The following is a 14,221-nucleotide window of genomic DNA, read 5'->3' on the forward strand; positions in this document are numbered from 1 at the left end:
GTGTGAGTGCCTAAGTGAAACTGAAGGTGGGTGTATAAACATATTTTTTTCAGTGATGTTCATGAATTCGTCACCAAGTATATTCTCAAATTCATCATGACAATACACGGGGGGCCTTGCCGATGGTCACTGCAAATTCACGAATATCACAATTGGAAAAGAAAACCCTTTTTTTTACATATAATACTCAAAAGGGATTCCTTAAACAACCCTATATTCCTCCGATTGGGGTCAGACCACATGCAACGTGACCCCTTATGCCAATTCCTACCATTTGGTTTGAGCCCCGGGGACTGATCCGATGAGATAAAATGGCAGTCGCAACTCTCTGCTCAAGTTGTTGGCAGCTAATCACGGAATTCCTGTTGATGCGCGCATTCGTAATTAATCGCGAAATCGGTGCAAATTAGCTGCAATCTCAGATATACAAATTTGGAATTCCTTACATTTCTCAACCATTACTAAATGGATTTACACCAGAAGACTGAAAGCGTGATCTGTGAACCAAAATCTACCTTCCTGACAAGTTAGATGTAATTCCGTCCAGCAGTACGGGCTGCAGTGTCTAAAGCTCCTATGGGAATTATTATGGGAAACACACTTTTTTGACCCCCAGTTTTCTGGGCCCCCAGCTTGACAGGTCACCCCAAAACTCTCTGTGTACAACAAGAACCACTGGCACACTTTTTTTGTGAAAATTTCACGAAGATTCGGCAAATGGTACAAAAGATATAGGCAAGTCAAAAAATGCATTTCTTATGGAAATATGGTCCTAAATATAACTACCTGCTGGCGACCGCCAGAAAGTCATATATATTCACTGAAAAAAACAAAGGTTAAAGTGATGTTATATCAATGATGTCATTTGAGATTAAATCAGTGATCTCATAAATAATGTCATAGAACATGTCATTAGTGATGCAATATGTGAGGTCATAAGCAGTACATGGCAGTGGCGCAAGTTATAGTCAGCTATGCTAATTATAACTCGTAAATTTCTGTAAATTTGAATGTTGTCACTGACATTTTTTCCCTAACTGTAACGCTCCTTTAACATTTGTTTTTTTAGTGAATTTCTAAGCACACAATACAAGCACCCCTGGCTATATATATATATATATATATATATGCATCCAAATAACATCTGAAGCAATTTGAATCTGTGGTCCGTGTCCGTGCTTTCCTTGGAACAATCTGGAGTATTGGCGGCAAGTGAAATATATATATATATATACACACACATACATACATATATTACCATGAACACTCTCCAACCTCCCGCATCCGTTCATGCATCTCCCCATTGTACCGAGCAGGAAAGAAAGTAAAAGGCATGGCTCCATAATTCACTAGCAATCCTTTATTTTCTTCTTTTCATATAAGGTGCAAGAATATCAACCTACATGTTTCGGCTGTAGCCTTCAACAGGGACATAGAGTTGTTTAGTGCAGAGTGTAAAATATAAAGGGACAAACCCTTTTCCCACCACCAATCCATTCATTTGAGCAACTGGACTGCTGACCTCGTAAATGCATTCTTTCATTCTGGCATATCACAGTTACCATTTTGTCCAACAGAAGTGTAAATAAATTTTAACACATGGCTTACATATCAAAAGAGGATTTGGACAAACAAGTATATTCTGTTCTGCACTTGCATCTCAGCTAGACAAAGATACTGGGAGCAATAACAAACATTGCACTATGCACTTTTACCTTCACTGGGTCAATGTCACATTGTCCATGTTTTCACAACGACATCATGTGTTTAAAAACCCGGTAAAGTACCATTGATGTTCAAGAGTTTAAGGCTGCAATTGCATGAATGATTGAAATCAATATTAAGGCACATTGAGTCAGCTAATCATGTTTACAATTCTTAAAGTGCAAATGCAATAAATAATGTCCTTGTCCATGTTTTCACAATAACATCATGTGTTTTATAGCCCGGTAAAGTGCCATTGGTATTCAAGATTTTAAAGGTGCATTTGCATGGATAATTGCCATCAATTCTATGGATGAGAATTCTACTAGGGCACATTGCGTCACCTAATTATGTTTATAATTCCGCAGATGCAGTAAATAATGTCCTTATATGACAGGAGATTTCATATAGAGTATACATGAGAATATGCATGGGAATATTCATACCTCAAATAGTGCAAATTCAAACAATCCCAAAACTCAATTTGCATGGTAAAGTGATGATAATAGTGTAAATGCTATAACTGTTATAATCACTATGCTTTCAGATTATATGCAAACATATGCATATATTTCCATTAGCATAAAGTGGTAATGCATCAGTAATCCCCTAAATTGTATATACTAAAGTGCAAATGCATTTAACAGTCCCCTGAATATCATATACTTTCATTATTCAGGTAAAGTTCAAATGTATGAAGCATAAAGTGGAAATGCATCAGACATTCCTTGAGTTTTTAATGGTCAAGTGCAAATGTATTAACAATCCCCTGATTTTCATTTAATTTCATCATCTGGAGAATGCAAAGAAATGCGTTCTGGGGTCAAATTGCCAACCACTTAAGTATCCCCTTGATTTTATTTGACCCTAAGGTTACCAAATACGCATGCAGAATAGGCAATGAAGTGCATCTAGAATCTGGTCTGATTTCATTGACAGATATACTTGGGTTGAACCTCAACAATTCCTGGAAAAATTAACCTGGATAGCCCATTAATTTCTAACCAGACCACAATATACTTTGATTGATCACAACAAAGCACTACAAGTATCTACTGCCATCACAATCTTCAAATCTTATTCCATATGTGTTTCAAATTGCATTATTGACATATAAACACCAATCCATATGATGCAAGGTAGGGGTCTCCAGCGTGTGCAAAAAAGCAATAAAGTGCAAATACAGATACTAGTATAAGTAGAGTGCACAGTGCTGAATTTCATAAAATTGATGTGAGATAACGGCATAAAACTGGTAAGAGAGAATCGTTAATATACTATAGTAAAATAATACTAGACGATAAGAAAACCAGCCACAGAAAGAATCTCATGGGGATATCACAAGTGAACATGAAGCTCGGCATCTGCATTTAACTCCAAGGGATGCTGTGTTCCCATTAATATTATCAATTTGGATTCTGCTCTCCACAACTCCAGTTCTCCGTTGCCACCCCAGGGTCTCCTTGTCACATGATGTACACCATAGAATCTCATGTTACCGATGTTTCCGGTATAAACCTCCCAGATGTGCTTGGCCATGTTGTAAGAAAAGTCCTTGTTCTTTAATGCATGTAGGTGTTGCAGAATGTGAAGCTTAAGCTTAATGACAGTGCTCCGGACATACTTTTTGTCTCATGTGCAATCAAGGACATAGACCACAACAATGGTTTCACATGTTACCCATTCATTTATTTTCATGATTTTCCCTTACATTGTCCTAAACTCTGTTAGATTGTGTCCATGAGCACATGCTTTGCACCTGAGGCACTTCCAAAATCCTTGCTTTTCATTTGCAAACCAGTTCCCAATTTCAGATTTCATTAAGTTATCAGTATTTAAAAAACTTTTAGGTAAAAGGTTCCCAAGTGATGCTGTTTTCCTGTATGTGATGTTTGGACTTTCTGGTAGCAAGTCCTTGAGGTCATTGTCCATCCTAGGGATTTTCCAGTTCTCTTTAACAATTTCCATGTCAAAGTCCATGATGTATCTAAAAGACTCCAGAGTCTTCCTTGTCAATCTTAGGTTTCACAATCTACCGACTCTCGCTTTTTTTCCTTAGCCCTCTAGAATGCATCTTCTCGCACCTCAGTGGGGTAGCCCATCACCCTGAAACAATGGTACATTTATAAAGCCTGTGTTTCAAATTGTTCCTTGTGCAAGCCATTTCACCTGGCTCGAAGACACTTCCCATAGGGGACACTCCACTTTAGTTTCTGTGGGTGCCAACTGTTGGCTTGTACTGGTGTCCTGTGAAACCTAGTGTTTATTTTGTTATCATTGAGGTAAACCCCAATGTTCAAATAGTTTATTTCTTTTTCAGTGATGTCATAAGTGAATCTAAGTCCATGCACATTGTTGTTTAATGATTTCATGAAGGTCTCAAATTCATCTCTTTCTCCTTCCCAGACAATGAACAAGTCGTCGATAAAATAAACCCATAAGATTACTTGCTTGATGTCAGTTGGATTCTGTTCATTCCACGACTTCCACCTCCCACCAACCCATCATTAAGTTTGTTAAGCTTGGTGCAAATGATGTCCCCATTGTAGTTCCCTGGACTTGTAGGAAATACTCGTTGTTAAAAATAAATACATTATTGTGCAAACAGAAGTCCATCATCTCTAATAGCGTATTTGAGTGCTCCAGATGGGATATTGAGCGGGATGTGAGAAAATATTTGCATACATTGATCCTGTCTATGTGCTGAATGGACGTATACAAGGAAACCACATTAACTGTGGCCATAAGGTAGTTTGATATATATCCTACCCAAACACAATTCCAGCTTGGGGTTCATGAAGATAGCAACTTCTAAACTAAAGATAGCAGGATAGCAGCTTGTAAACTAAAATACAAACTGATGTGAGAGATTGTAATAATGTTTTCTTTTTTTTAGCAACCTAATTCATCTACTTTGAATGTATTTTCGAAATGAGCTGTTATTTTTGCAGCAGCTTAATATTGGCTAAACCCTTCCAGACGATTGATGAATAAAAGTGTGACCGTAAAACAAGAAGTAGGTTAGCAAGTTAACAGCTTCGCAATGCAAGGTGCTAATGTGCCCTATTTTCAGGCCTACTTTGTATTCAGAAAGATCTATAGTGACCTGGTACAGAATAAGTGGTGCCCTTTTAGAAAAAAAAACTTCACGAGCCCGGGCTGCTTAAGAATCTGCTTTTGTATAACCAACAATGAACTATCTTCAGACCACGTACGTAAGAAGTATTCTCGGCGCTGCCACCTGTGACCTAAAGAGGCCAGGAACATCAAGCGATTTATTCTCTCACATTTTCTCACATTTATTCCAACTAATTTCCAGCCTAGCATTTGTCTTTCTCACAGAATTCCAGTAAAAGTAGATTCAAATCCAATTAGAGAGTCAAGTCTGGGCAGGAATATATGCTATGGGGAATGGATGCACGATTCTGTCTGTGGATTTCTTTATGGTTTACGTCATTTAGGAACACGATATTTTAAGGCAAAAATATAATAAATGGTTGGAAGCTTAGCCCGGCGGGGGCAAGAAGGGTATGCTGATCCCTACAGAGGCATTGTCATTTAACTGCTTTTGTTGCACTTTTAAAAACGAGGGGTCTAATAATTGAATGCGCAGTGGCAACTCAGTACCCACTGTTATTAAGAAATGACACCCTCAAAAAAGGACAAAGAAAATAAATAGGCTACGTTTTGACAAATATCCTTTCGTCTGTGGACTAGAATTCATATCGAATTTCTCTGATTGTATTCCAACAGTTCAGACACAGGGGTTCAGAAAGAGGACGACAAAGTGTAACAGAGAAGGAGAAAAGGAGAGCGCGTGAGCAACACAGGCGCTTTAGGTGACGACCGGAACATGGTTCCAGTGCGGGGTCCTCGCGAGACACAGATGATGTCGGTATGACGCTTACATCAATGCAGCCTCGCGCTCTATGAATCAGCTGTCTGAATGGGATGTGCAAAACATAAAAACACCTCATTTTCCAAAAGAGTCTCTCACCTATAGTAACACATCGGATGCAGTGATCTGATAGATTGAGGAGGAAAATGGTAGATATTTTTTAGAGGTGCCATAGAATGTGCATTAGTCACACCTGTGACAATTTTTTCTAGGCCTGATGAGAAAAAACGTGTAAAGGTCTACAAAGACCCTTCAAGGTTTCCAATTAGTTTATGCCTCTGTTCAGATAGCCTGGGTTTGTATGTGTGTCTATTAACATGTGCATGACATGTTTTATGTTGCAAATTCTTGCAGACTCACTTTCCCACCACACCTCGGCGCTCTATTTCACCTTCCTAGAATTATGTGTATTTGCCTCACCATGCATAAGGGGTTGTGCTAATTAATGACCTGCACATGTATGTTTGCAGTTTGAGAATCTACTGTAAGCGGAAAACCTTTGCTGAAACTAGTGTACTTAGGCACTCACAGGCCAGTATGAAGGCCATGATCACTAGTAATTTCCATGAAAGATGTATGCCAGGAATATGCTCTCACTTAGATAGGAGTACGTATGCTTCTCGTACCTTTCGTTTACCTGATCTTACACACTAATTTGTTTGCTGTCATATGCAGATATACAATCACTGCAAGAACATTTACACATTTAGAAAATGATTGAACCAAGTGCTCCACAAGTGTTGGACCCTGATAATTGCTATATTTCAGTACCAAAACAGCAGTCAAAGGGGCCATTTTCTTTGCTTGCAAAGGGTCCATGACATCCAAGCTACACTACTGAGCCAGGAATGTAAATGGCTTGCAGAGGGGTTTAGTGTTGCATCACAGCCCATGAAAGGGAAATCTGTGTTTACCTTACAAACATTAGATCAGTTCCCCAGGAACAGCTCGACCAGGGCAGGGAGGGAGGAAGGTCCAGAACCAGATGCAGGGGGAAGTCCAGAAGTTTCTCCCACTTCAAAGCTGGCACCTTGCATAGATATTGGATCCACAGACCAACTCTTTAGACCACTTCTGGACCAGTTCCCTCCCCCCCAGGTTACTTGAAGTGACTCCAAGGGTCATCTGACTGACCTGTTTAGAGCTACAGGGCCATTACTAGCTCCAGAGGCCTCCCTGCAACTGCCTAGATGACCTGCTGCAACTAGACCTACCTGGAACTGCCACTGGACCTGGCTCAGGCCTGCTTGCCTCTGCAAGTGTGATTTCCTATTCCCGGAGAGACGCCTCACAAGGTACTGTGCCCTTGGTTGGTATCCTAATGCACTCCTCCTCTGAAGAAGGAGGAGTGCATTCGGATACCAACCAAGGGCACAGTACCTTGAGCTTTTTGCTACCATGAACAGGCCCATCTGTACCGAGATCTTGACACCTACGACAACCGCCAACGCAAGCTCCAGTGGACCTGACTCTTCGCACTACAGTGACCACCAGCAACAACCGTCAATGACCAGGGATGTGAGATCTGTACTTTGTGCTACAGCGTCTACAACTCAGGGTCACTGCCAACGTGAAGCTCTAGAAACAACGGTCACCCCTAACAAACATGGTACAACTGAGGAGCACCAGACAAGCATCTTTAGCGCAGTAAAAAGAAAGGAAAAATTCACCTTTATAAGGTACGCTATATTAATTTTCACTAAAACTACAGTTAGCCCTTCTATTCTTCTGTAACCAATCATTTGCATAAAGGAGAAGCCAAAGCGAGCACAGGGGAATGGAAGAGAATGCTAGATCAGTAAATAGGGAAGTGGAAGTAAAACAGAAATAAGGACAGGAGGAGAGTGATGAAGAAAGAAGAGATGGATGTGAGAGAGGAGTAGAGACAACAGGCAGGAGAGGAGGAAACACGACAGTTGTGACAAGAGAGAGGCAGACAGTGAGTAGAGATAAAGAAAAGAGGAAAGAGGCTAGAAAACAGAGACAGGGGAGAAATCATATCAATCAATCAATCAATCAGGGGTTTATTAAGCGCGCTACTCACCGTGAGGGCCTCAAGGCGCTGGGGGAGCAGGTGGAATGGGGGGTTGCAGCTCCGTTAACCGAAGAGCCTGGTTTTGAGGGCCTTCATGAAGGAGTTCAGGGAGGGGGCAAGTCTAATGTCTGCCGGGAGCTCGTTCCAGGTTTTGGCCGCGATGTGAGAGAAGGGTCTTCCACCTGCTCTGGCTCAGCGGATGCATGGGGTTTCGGCCAATGGGAGGTTGGAAGATCAGAGGTTTCTTTTGGGTATGTGAAGGTTGATTCTGTCATTGAGGTATTTGGGTCCGGTGTTATGCAGGCATTTGTAGGTGTGGGTGAGGATCTTGAAGGTGACTCTTATAGTGCATTTCCATAGTCCAGTCTGCTGGTGATGAGGGCGTGGGTAACTGTCTTCCTTGACTCCGGGGGGATCCATTTGAAGGTCTTGCGGAGGATGCGGAGGGTGTTGAAGCAGCTGGAGGTGATGGCGTTGATCTGTCAGTTCATGGTGAGGGATGAGTCAAGTACAATGCCGAGGTTTTAGGCGTGGTCTGAGGGGGTCGGTGGGCTTCCGAGGGCTGTCGGCCACCAGGTGTTGTCCCATGCTGAAGGGGTGGTTCTGAGTATGAGGACTTCTGTCTTTTCGGTATTGAGGCAGCTGTTGGTCATCCAGGCAGCAACTTCCTGCATTCCGTTCTGGAAGTTGCCGCCTGGCGGTGGCGGGGTCTTTGGTGAATGAGAGGATGAGCTGGGTGTGGTCAGCGTAGGAGATGATGTTGAGGTTGTGTTGTCGGAATATGGCAGCGAGGGGAGCCATGTAGATGTTGAAGAGGGTCGGGCTCAGCGATGATCCCTGTGGTACTCGGCAGGTGATTTCCGTGGGATTGAAGATGAAGGGCGGCAGTCTAATTCTTTGGCTTCTTCCGGTGAGAAATGATCGGATCCAGTCTAGGGCTGTTCCTTGTATGCCGGCATCGTGTAGTCTGGCGATGAGTGTGCGGTGGCAGACGGTGTCGAAAGTTGCTGATAGGTCGAGTACGATGAGGGCTGCAGAGTGGCCTCGGTCGAGGAGGGTGTGGATGTCATCTGTGGCAGCGAGTCGGGCGGTTTCAGGGCCGTGGTTGCTTCGGAATCCGGATTGGGACGGGTCGAGGATAGCATTGTCTTCGATGAATCGTGTCAGTTCCTTGTTGACTGTTTTCTCTGCGACTTTGGCCACGTCGGGGAGGAGTAAGATGGGTCTGTAGTTCTTGAGGTCGGTGGGGTCAGCTGTCGGCTTCTTGAGCAGGGGCCTGACTTCTGCACGTTTCCAGTCGTCTGGGAAGGTGCCTGCTTCGAGGGTGGAGTTGATGGTGCGTTGTAGTTTGGGTGCGATGGCGGTGGAGGCTCTGTGGTAGATGTGTGGGTGGCAAGGGTCAGTGGGGGCCCCTGTGTGGATACCTTTCATAGTTGAGGTGGTGTCTTCAACTGTGATCGGCGTCCAGGTGGAGATGGTGGGATGGTAGGTGCGTCTGGGGGCGGGCCGGCTGTGGCATCGGGTGAGAGGTCGATGTAGTTGTCGTAGAGGTTTTTGATCTTGAGGTGGAAGTACATCCCAAGCTCATCGCAGAGGTCTTGGGACATGGTAATGTCTGGCTTCACTGCGAGGGTTGGTGAATTCCTGGATGAGAGTAAAGAGTTCCTTGGAGTTGGTGGAGTTTGCGAGGATTTTGATTAAGGAATTAGCAAGATGGAAAAGAAAAAACAGAAGTGGACAAAAAGAAAGATGAAATTGTGAGGAAAGGAAGAGTAAGAGAGGCCGGGGATGGAAAAAATGATATATGGAGAATAAGAAATGAGTACAGGATATGGGAAAGAGGATATTGGGAGAAAGAAAGGATACAACAAACTAGGAAATACGAGGCAAGGCACGTAAAAAATAAAATTGGGAAGGAAGGGTAGAAGAGAGGAATGGGGAGAGTACAGGAAAGAGGTAATAGGGATACGAAGAAGAGAAAAGACTAAGATGGAGAAAAGGACAGTACAGTCCTGAAAAGTATAAAGAGAAGGGAAGAGAGGACATAAAGAGAGTGAAAGTAGTGAAGTAAGTGGGTAAAGAAAAGTGACGAAAAAAGAGAAGAGGAAAGGCAGAAGAACTCTATTTACAATATGATATGTAGAAACAGTGGCACTATATTAAACATGTACTTCTCCTTAATCCTGAATATGTGAACCATTCTTTCAGCCACCCACACTTCTGCATAATTTCCCTCTACCATGCCACTGTCTTCTGTCATTCCATCAGTTGAAATCCAACTATTGTTGCGCAACAATGACCACAATTTGTCCTTAAGATTAAAAGCAATGAACACGAGACTACAGCTGAGTCAAAACGCAGGAATCTTTCCCATCCTCATCCTCAAACTAAAAATAGGCATGAGACTTACTCAAATGAAAACGTAGAATATGCCGATAGCTTTTAGGTAGGACAACCATAATTTACATAACCAACAGAAAGTCTTGAACACGGCTATCTAGCTCGCACCAAGGCAGAATGAGAGACTGGGTTGGTCCCAAACTAAGAAATCCAAATTTTCTGTAGATTTGATCCCAAAACGAATCAGAGTATACCTTTCAGATAAATAGAAACTGTTGAACCTGACATCCTTGGTGTGGTTTTCCCCAACTTTTTGCTTTCATCCTCCTCCAGTTTTTTCTGACTTTGTTTTTGCTAGCCTTGCGACTCTGCACACATTACCACTGCTAAATAGTGCTAAAGTGCATTTACACTCTCCTCTAGTCATGGTAAAATTTGCTTACACCCAATTGGAAGTTTGACTAAACTGTAATACCCTAATAAATTGGTAGTACATTTACCCAGGGCCTATAACTTAAATGCTAGTAATGAAACTGCAGCACCTCTTGTGCCACCCACTCTAGTAGTCTTTTTAAACATGTTTTAGGCCAGCCATTGCAGCCTGTGTGTGCAGTTTTAAACTGCCATTTCAACCTGGCAATATAAACCTTTGGCCAGACTAAACCTTCCTTTTAATACATATGTCATCCCTACTGTAGGTCCTAAACAGCCCATAGGGAATGGTGCAGTGTATTTACAAAACTGGCCAGTTTTAATTTTAAAAGTCCCGGCAGTGAAAAACACTTACATTCATTTTTCACTAATGCAAGGCCTTCCTCTCCCATAGGATAACATTGGGTTACATTATTACACTCAATAAGTGATAACTTTCGATTTGGAACAGATAAGGAAATTGAGTTTGGTCTCTACAGAATTGTAATTTTAAAACATCTTTAATGGTAAAGTTGGATTTTAAGTCACAAGTCTGAGAATGTCACTTTTAGAAAGTTGGCAGTTTCCTGTCCTGATCATTCGGTGCCTGCAGTTTGTATCTGGGGTCATATAACTAGGTGTGGCTGGCAGTTGGTCTTTGATAGTGAGACAAAGGGGAATATGTGTTGGCGGGATGGGCCATCTCTGTCAGGATGAGATGGAGGGGCTGTGACCTACCACATTTGCATATTACAAAGACTCTGCCTCAGCACACTTACAAAGCATTTCACACTAGTCTTTTGTGCCCCCAGACAAGAAAGGTTCAGGGTAGAAAGGCGGGAAATTCCAGACATCTCTGTAGGGGAAGGGCCTTAGAGATTTCTCCCACTTCAAAGTGGGCACCAGGTATAATTAGTGAGCCTTCAGACGCAGCTCTTCAGGTTACGTCTGGACCTGTGGACTCTTCCAGAAAGAAGGAATGCACAGCTGTTGAGTTTTCCCTGCTGACCTGTGTGCTAATCAAGGACTGACTTGTCAGGTTGGGCTCGGTCCTCAGACACACCACGGGGGGGGCGGGGCCAGCATTGAACAAGGCAGGCACAGACCTATTCAGGGTCGGGAGCTACTCCTCCCACTACTCCAAATGTAGATCTGCCAATTCAGCCTAGCACTGACTCACCCTGCCCCTCTGGAGCCACACACCATCCCAGCCCCTGTCACTCCAGAGCCAGACATGCAATACACGTCAGGCAAGCAAAGACACATAGCACACATAAATGCCAACTTCTAAAAGTGGCATTTCTAAAATAGTGATCATAAATCTGCGCACACCATTACGTAGCATTTATTATTACTGTTCTAGACCAAGCTTGACCACGCTGCTCCTCTCATATCAGGAATTACCACTGAAACACTTATCAGGGAATCCCCAATACATTCCTATGAGAGGGCAGCCTCACATCAGTGAGAACCCAAAATGGCTGTTTGTCACTACCAGGACATGTCACACACTTAAGGTAATGTCCTTCCTTTTACCTACATTGCACCCTGCCCATAGGGCTAGCTAGGGCCTACCTTAGGGTTGACTGACATGCAGTAAAAGGGGGGTCACAGACGTGGCAGTCAGTTTGTGTGCCATGTCACAGAGGCAGTAAACTGCGCGCACAGGCCCTGCAATGGCAGAGGCCTGAGAAAGGTTTGAAAGGCTACATTGGTGGGTGGCGCAAGCAGCGCTGCAAGCCCACCAGTAGCATTTAATTTACTGGCCCGGGTATCTGAGACACCACATTACTGGGGACTGACAGGTAAATTAAATACGCCAAACAGGTGTAGACCAATCTTACCATGTTTACCGCAGAGAGCACACGCACTTTACACTGGATAGCAGTGCTAAAGTGCCCAAAGTCCTAAAACTACGAATACCAGGTCAGAAAAAAGAATAGGAGGAAGGTAAAAGGTCCAGGGATGACTCTGCAAAAAGGGCCAATTCCAACAGGCCCCCACTTACATTTTTAGAAGTGCCTCCCTGTGTCCAGGTGTAGGCCCGCTTTATACCAAATACGGGTTCTAAAGCGCGAGGACTGCCAATGATGAAGCATGACACCTGGTGGTGTGTGAGGACAGTCCTATACATTTTTTGAGATGCCCAGCACCCCACTGAGTTAATGCTTAGTGTTTGTTAGAATTTGGTCGCTAATCCCAAACGACTATTCATTCAGGGTAGGTTCTTTTTGTGTGTGGAAATTCCGCAAACCACCATATGGCGGAGTTTTTTCTTGCACGTGGCTCGCAAGCGGATCCAAAACGATAAGTTGGTGAGCATAAGTGAGAAGTGTGGCTCAATGGTTAGAGCGGCAGACCCTGATGCAGAGATCTGGCCCGGGACCAGGGTTCAATTCCCGCCTCGTGGGGTCTTGGGCTCAATTTCCTCGGACCTGACAATTCTCGCCTCGGTGCCTACTCTAATCATGGGTCCCACTCTGCAACTCTGGGCAATAGCTTGCTTAATCTCCACAACGGCCCCAACAGCGCTGGGGATGCCTGGCTTCACCTTGGGGGTGCCCAGGAGTGGATATTTCACAGGGAAAGCCAGGAGGGTTTCCACAGCGGTATGAGTACAAGCGCCAGGACGCCCTGTTGCTGGGGCAGCAGTGCGCTATACAAGTACAAAATTTCAAATTTCATTTGGGGTCTCCTAGCATGATTTTCAGTCGTTAAGAGGACACCTAGCAAGATTTCTTCAACGTGAGAGGTTGCGACAGTGCGCAGTCAGGAAGCTGCCTCTCAAATAGAAAATCTACTCACGAGGCAGCAAAATCAACTTGAGGAGGTGCGCCCCCTGGTGTGCTGCATGGTGCCGTTCGCACAGATTTTTAAGTGCGGGATGAGCTCCCAGTAATAAATCACAGCGCAAGCAGTGCAACTTGCCTATTTCCACCCATTCATGTAATTCCACTGAATCTTACTGAGTTTTTTTGTAACTCTATGGAATTCCATGAAGTGAAACTCTGTGAGTTCCGTCCAGGCATAGTCATTAGAGCAGCTAGAGCGTATATGCAAATTTTTAGGTTGAAGCCACACACCCCACAGAATTGTGTTTGACATTTTGACCACCTGTATCTGCCTTTGAGAGAGCCCTCTAGTCACTTTTTGTGGAACTGCATCTCCCATATTGGAGTGTTATACACGCGTTGTCAGTATGCAAAAACCACTTACACCAGTTGAAACATAAACAGCTAAGGTAAGCTATCTAATTGTACTTGTACTTACCAGTAACTTAAAGTTCGTATACATAGTAGCGTGTGTTCACAGACTTTAAAAACAAAACAAGAAATGCATTTAAATCCCTAATTTTGACTAATTATTATGAAACAGCTTTCGCAAATAATTAACCCTATGGCAATCAAGCACAAATGATTAAAATAGCAAGTGTGTATGCAAATTTATATACTAAAGCCACATCCTTTCAGCTTGGTACAAGTAATTTGAAGCAGTTGCTTCTGATGAGCTAGACCTCTATTAACAAATGGAACTGTAGCTCCATGAAAATATTTCAATGCTTTTGCAGTTGACTTGCGAGAGGCATAAAATAATGACTAGTGGAACAGCAGCGTCATGTAAGAATTTCAATGATTTTGCATCTGACTCAATAAGGACACCTAGTAATAACCAGTCAAATTGGGGCTTCGTATTAGAATTTCAAGGCTTTTGCACTTGACTAGACAGGGACAACTAGTAGTGATTTGTGGAACTGCAGTTTCATGAAAGAATGTTAATGCTTTTGCATTTAACTTTTGAGACACCTAGTGATGACTCGTGGAACTGTTACTTGA

The 14,221-nt window shown here is 43.1% G+C and overlaps 1 protein-coding gene across 3 annotated transcripts in view; it reads right to left on the bottom strand.

Annotated features, from left to right (window-relative positions):
* NTNG1 (netrin G1) overlaps positions 1–14,221 on the bottom strand; it is an 800,162-nt gene that overhangs the window by 594,892 nt on the left and 191,049 nt on the right. The window lies entirely within an intron of this gene.

Source organism: Triturus cristatus, chromosome 4_2, assembly GCF_964204655.1.
Source record: "Triturus cristatus chromosome 4_2, aTriCri1.1, whole genome shotgun sequence".
In the NCBI taxonomy this organism is placed as follows: Eukaryota; Metazoa; Chordata; class Amphibia; order Caudata; family Salamandridae; genus Triturus; species Triturus cristatus.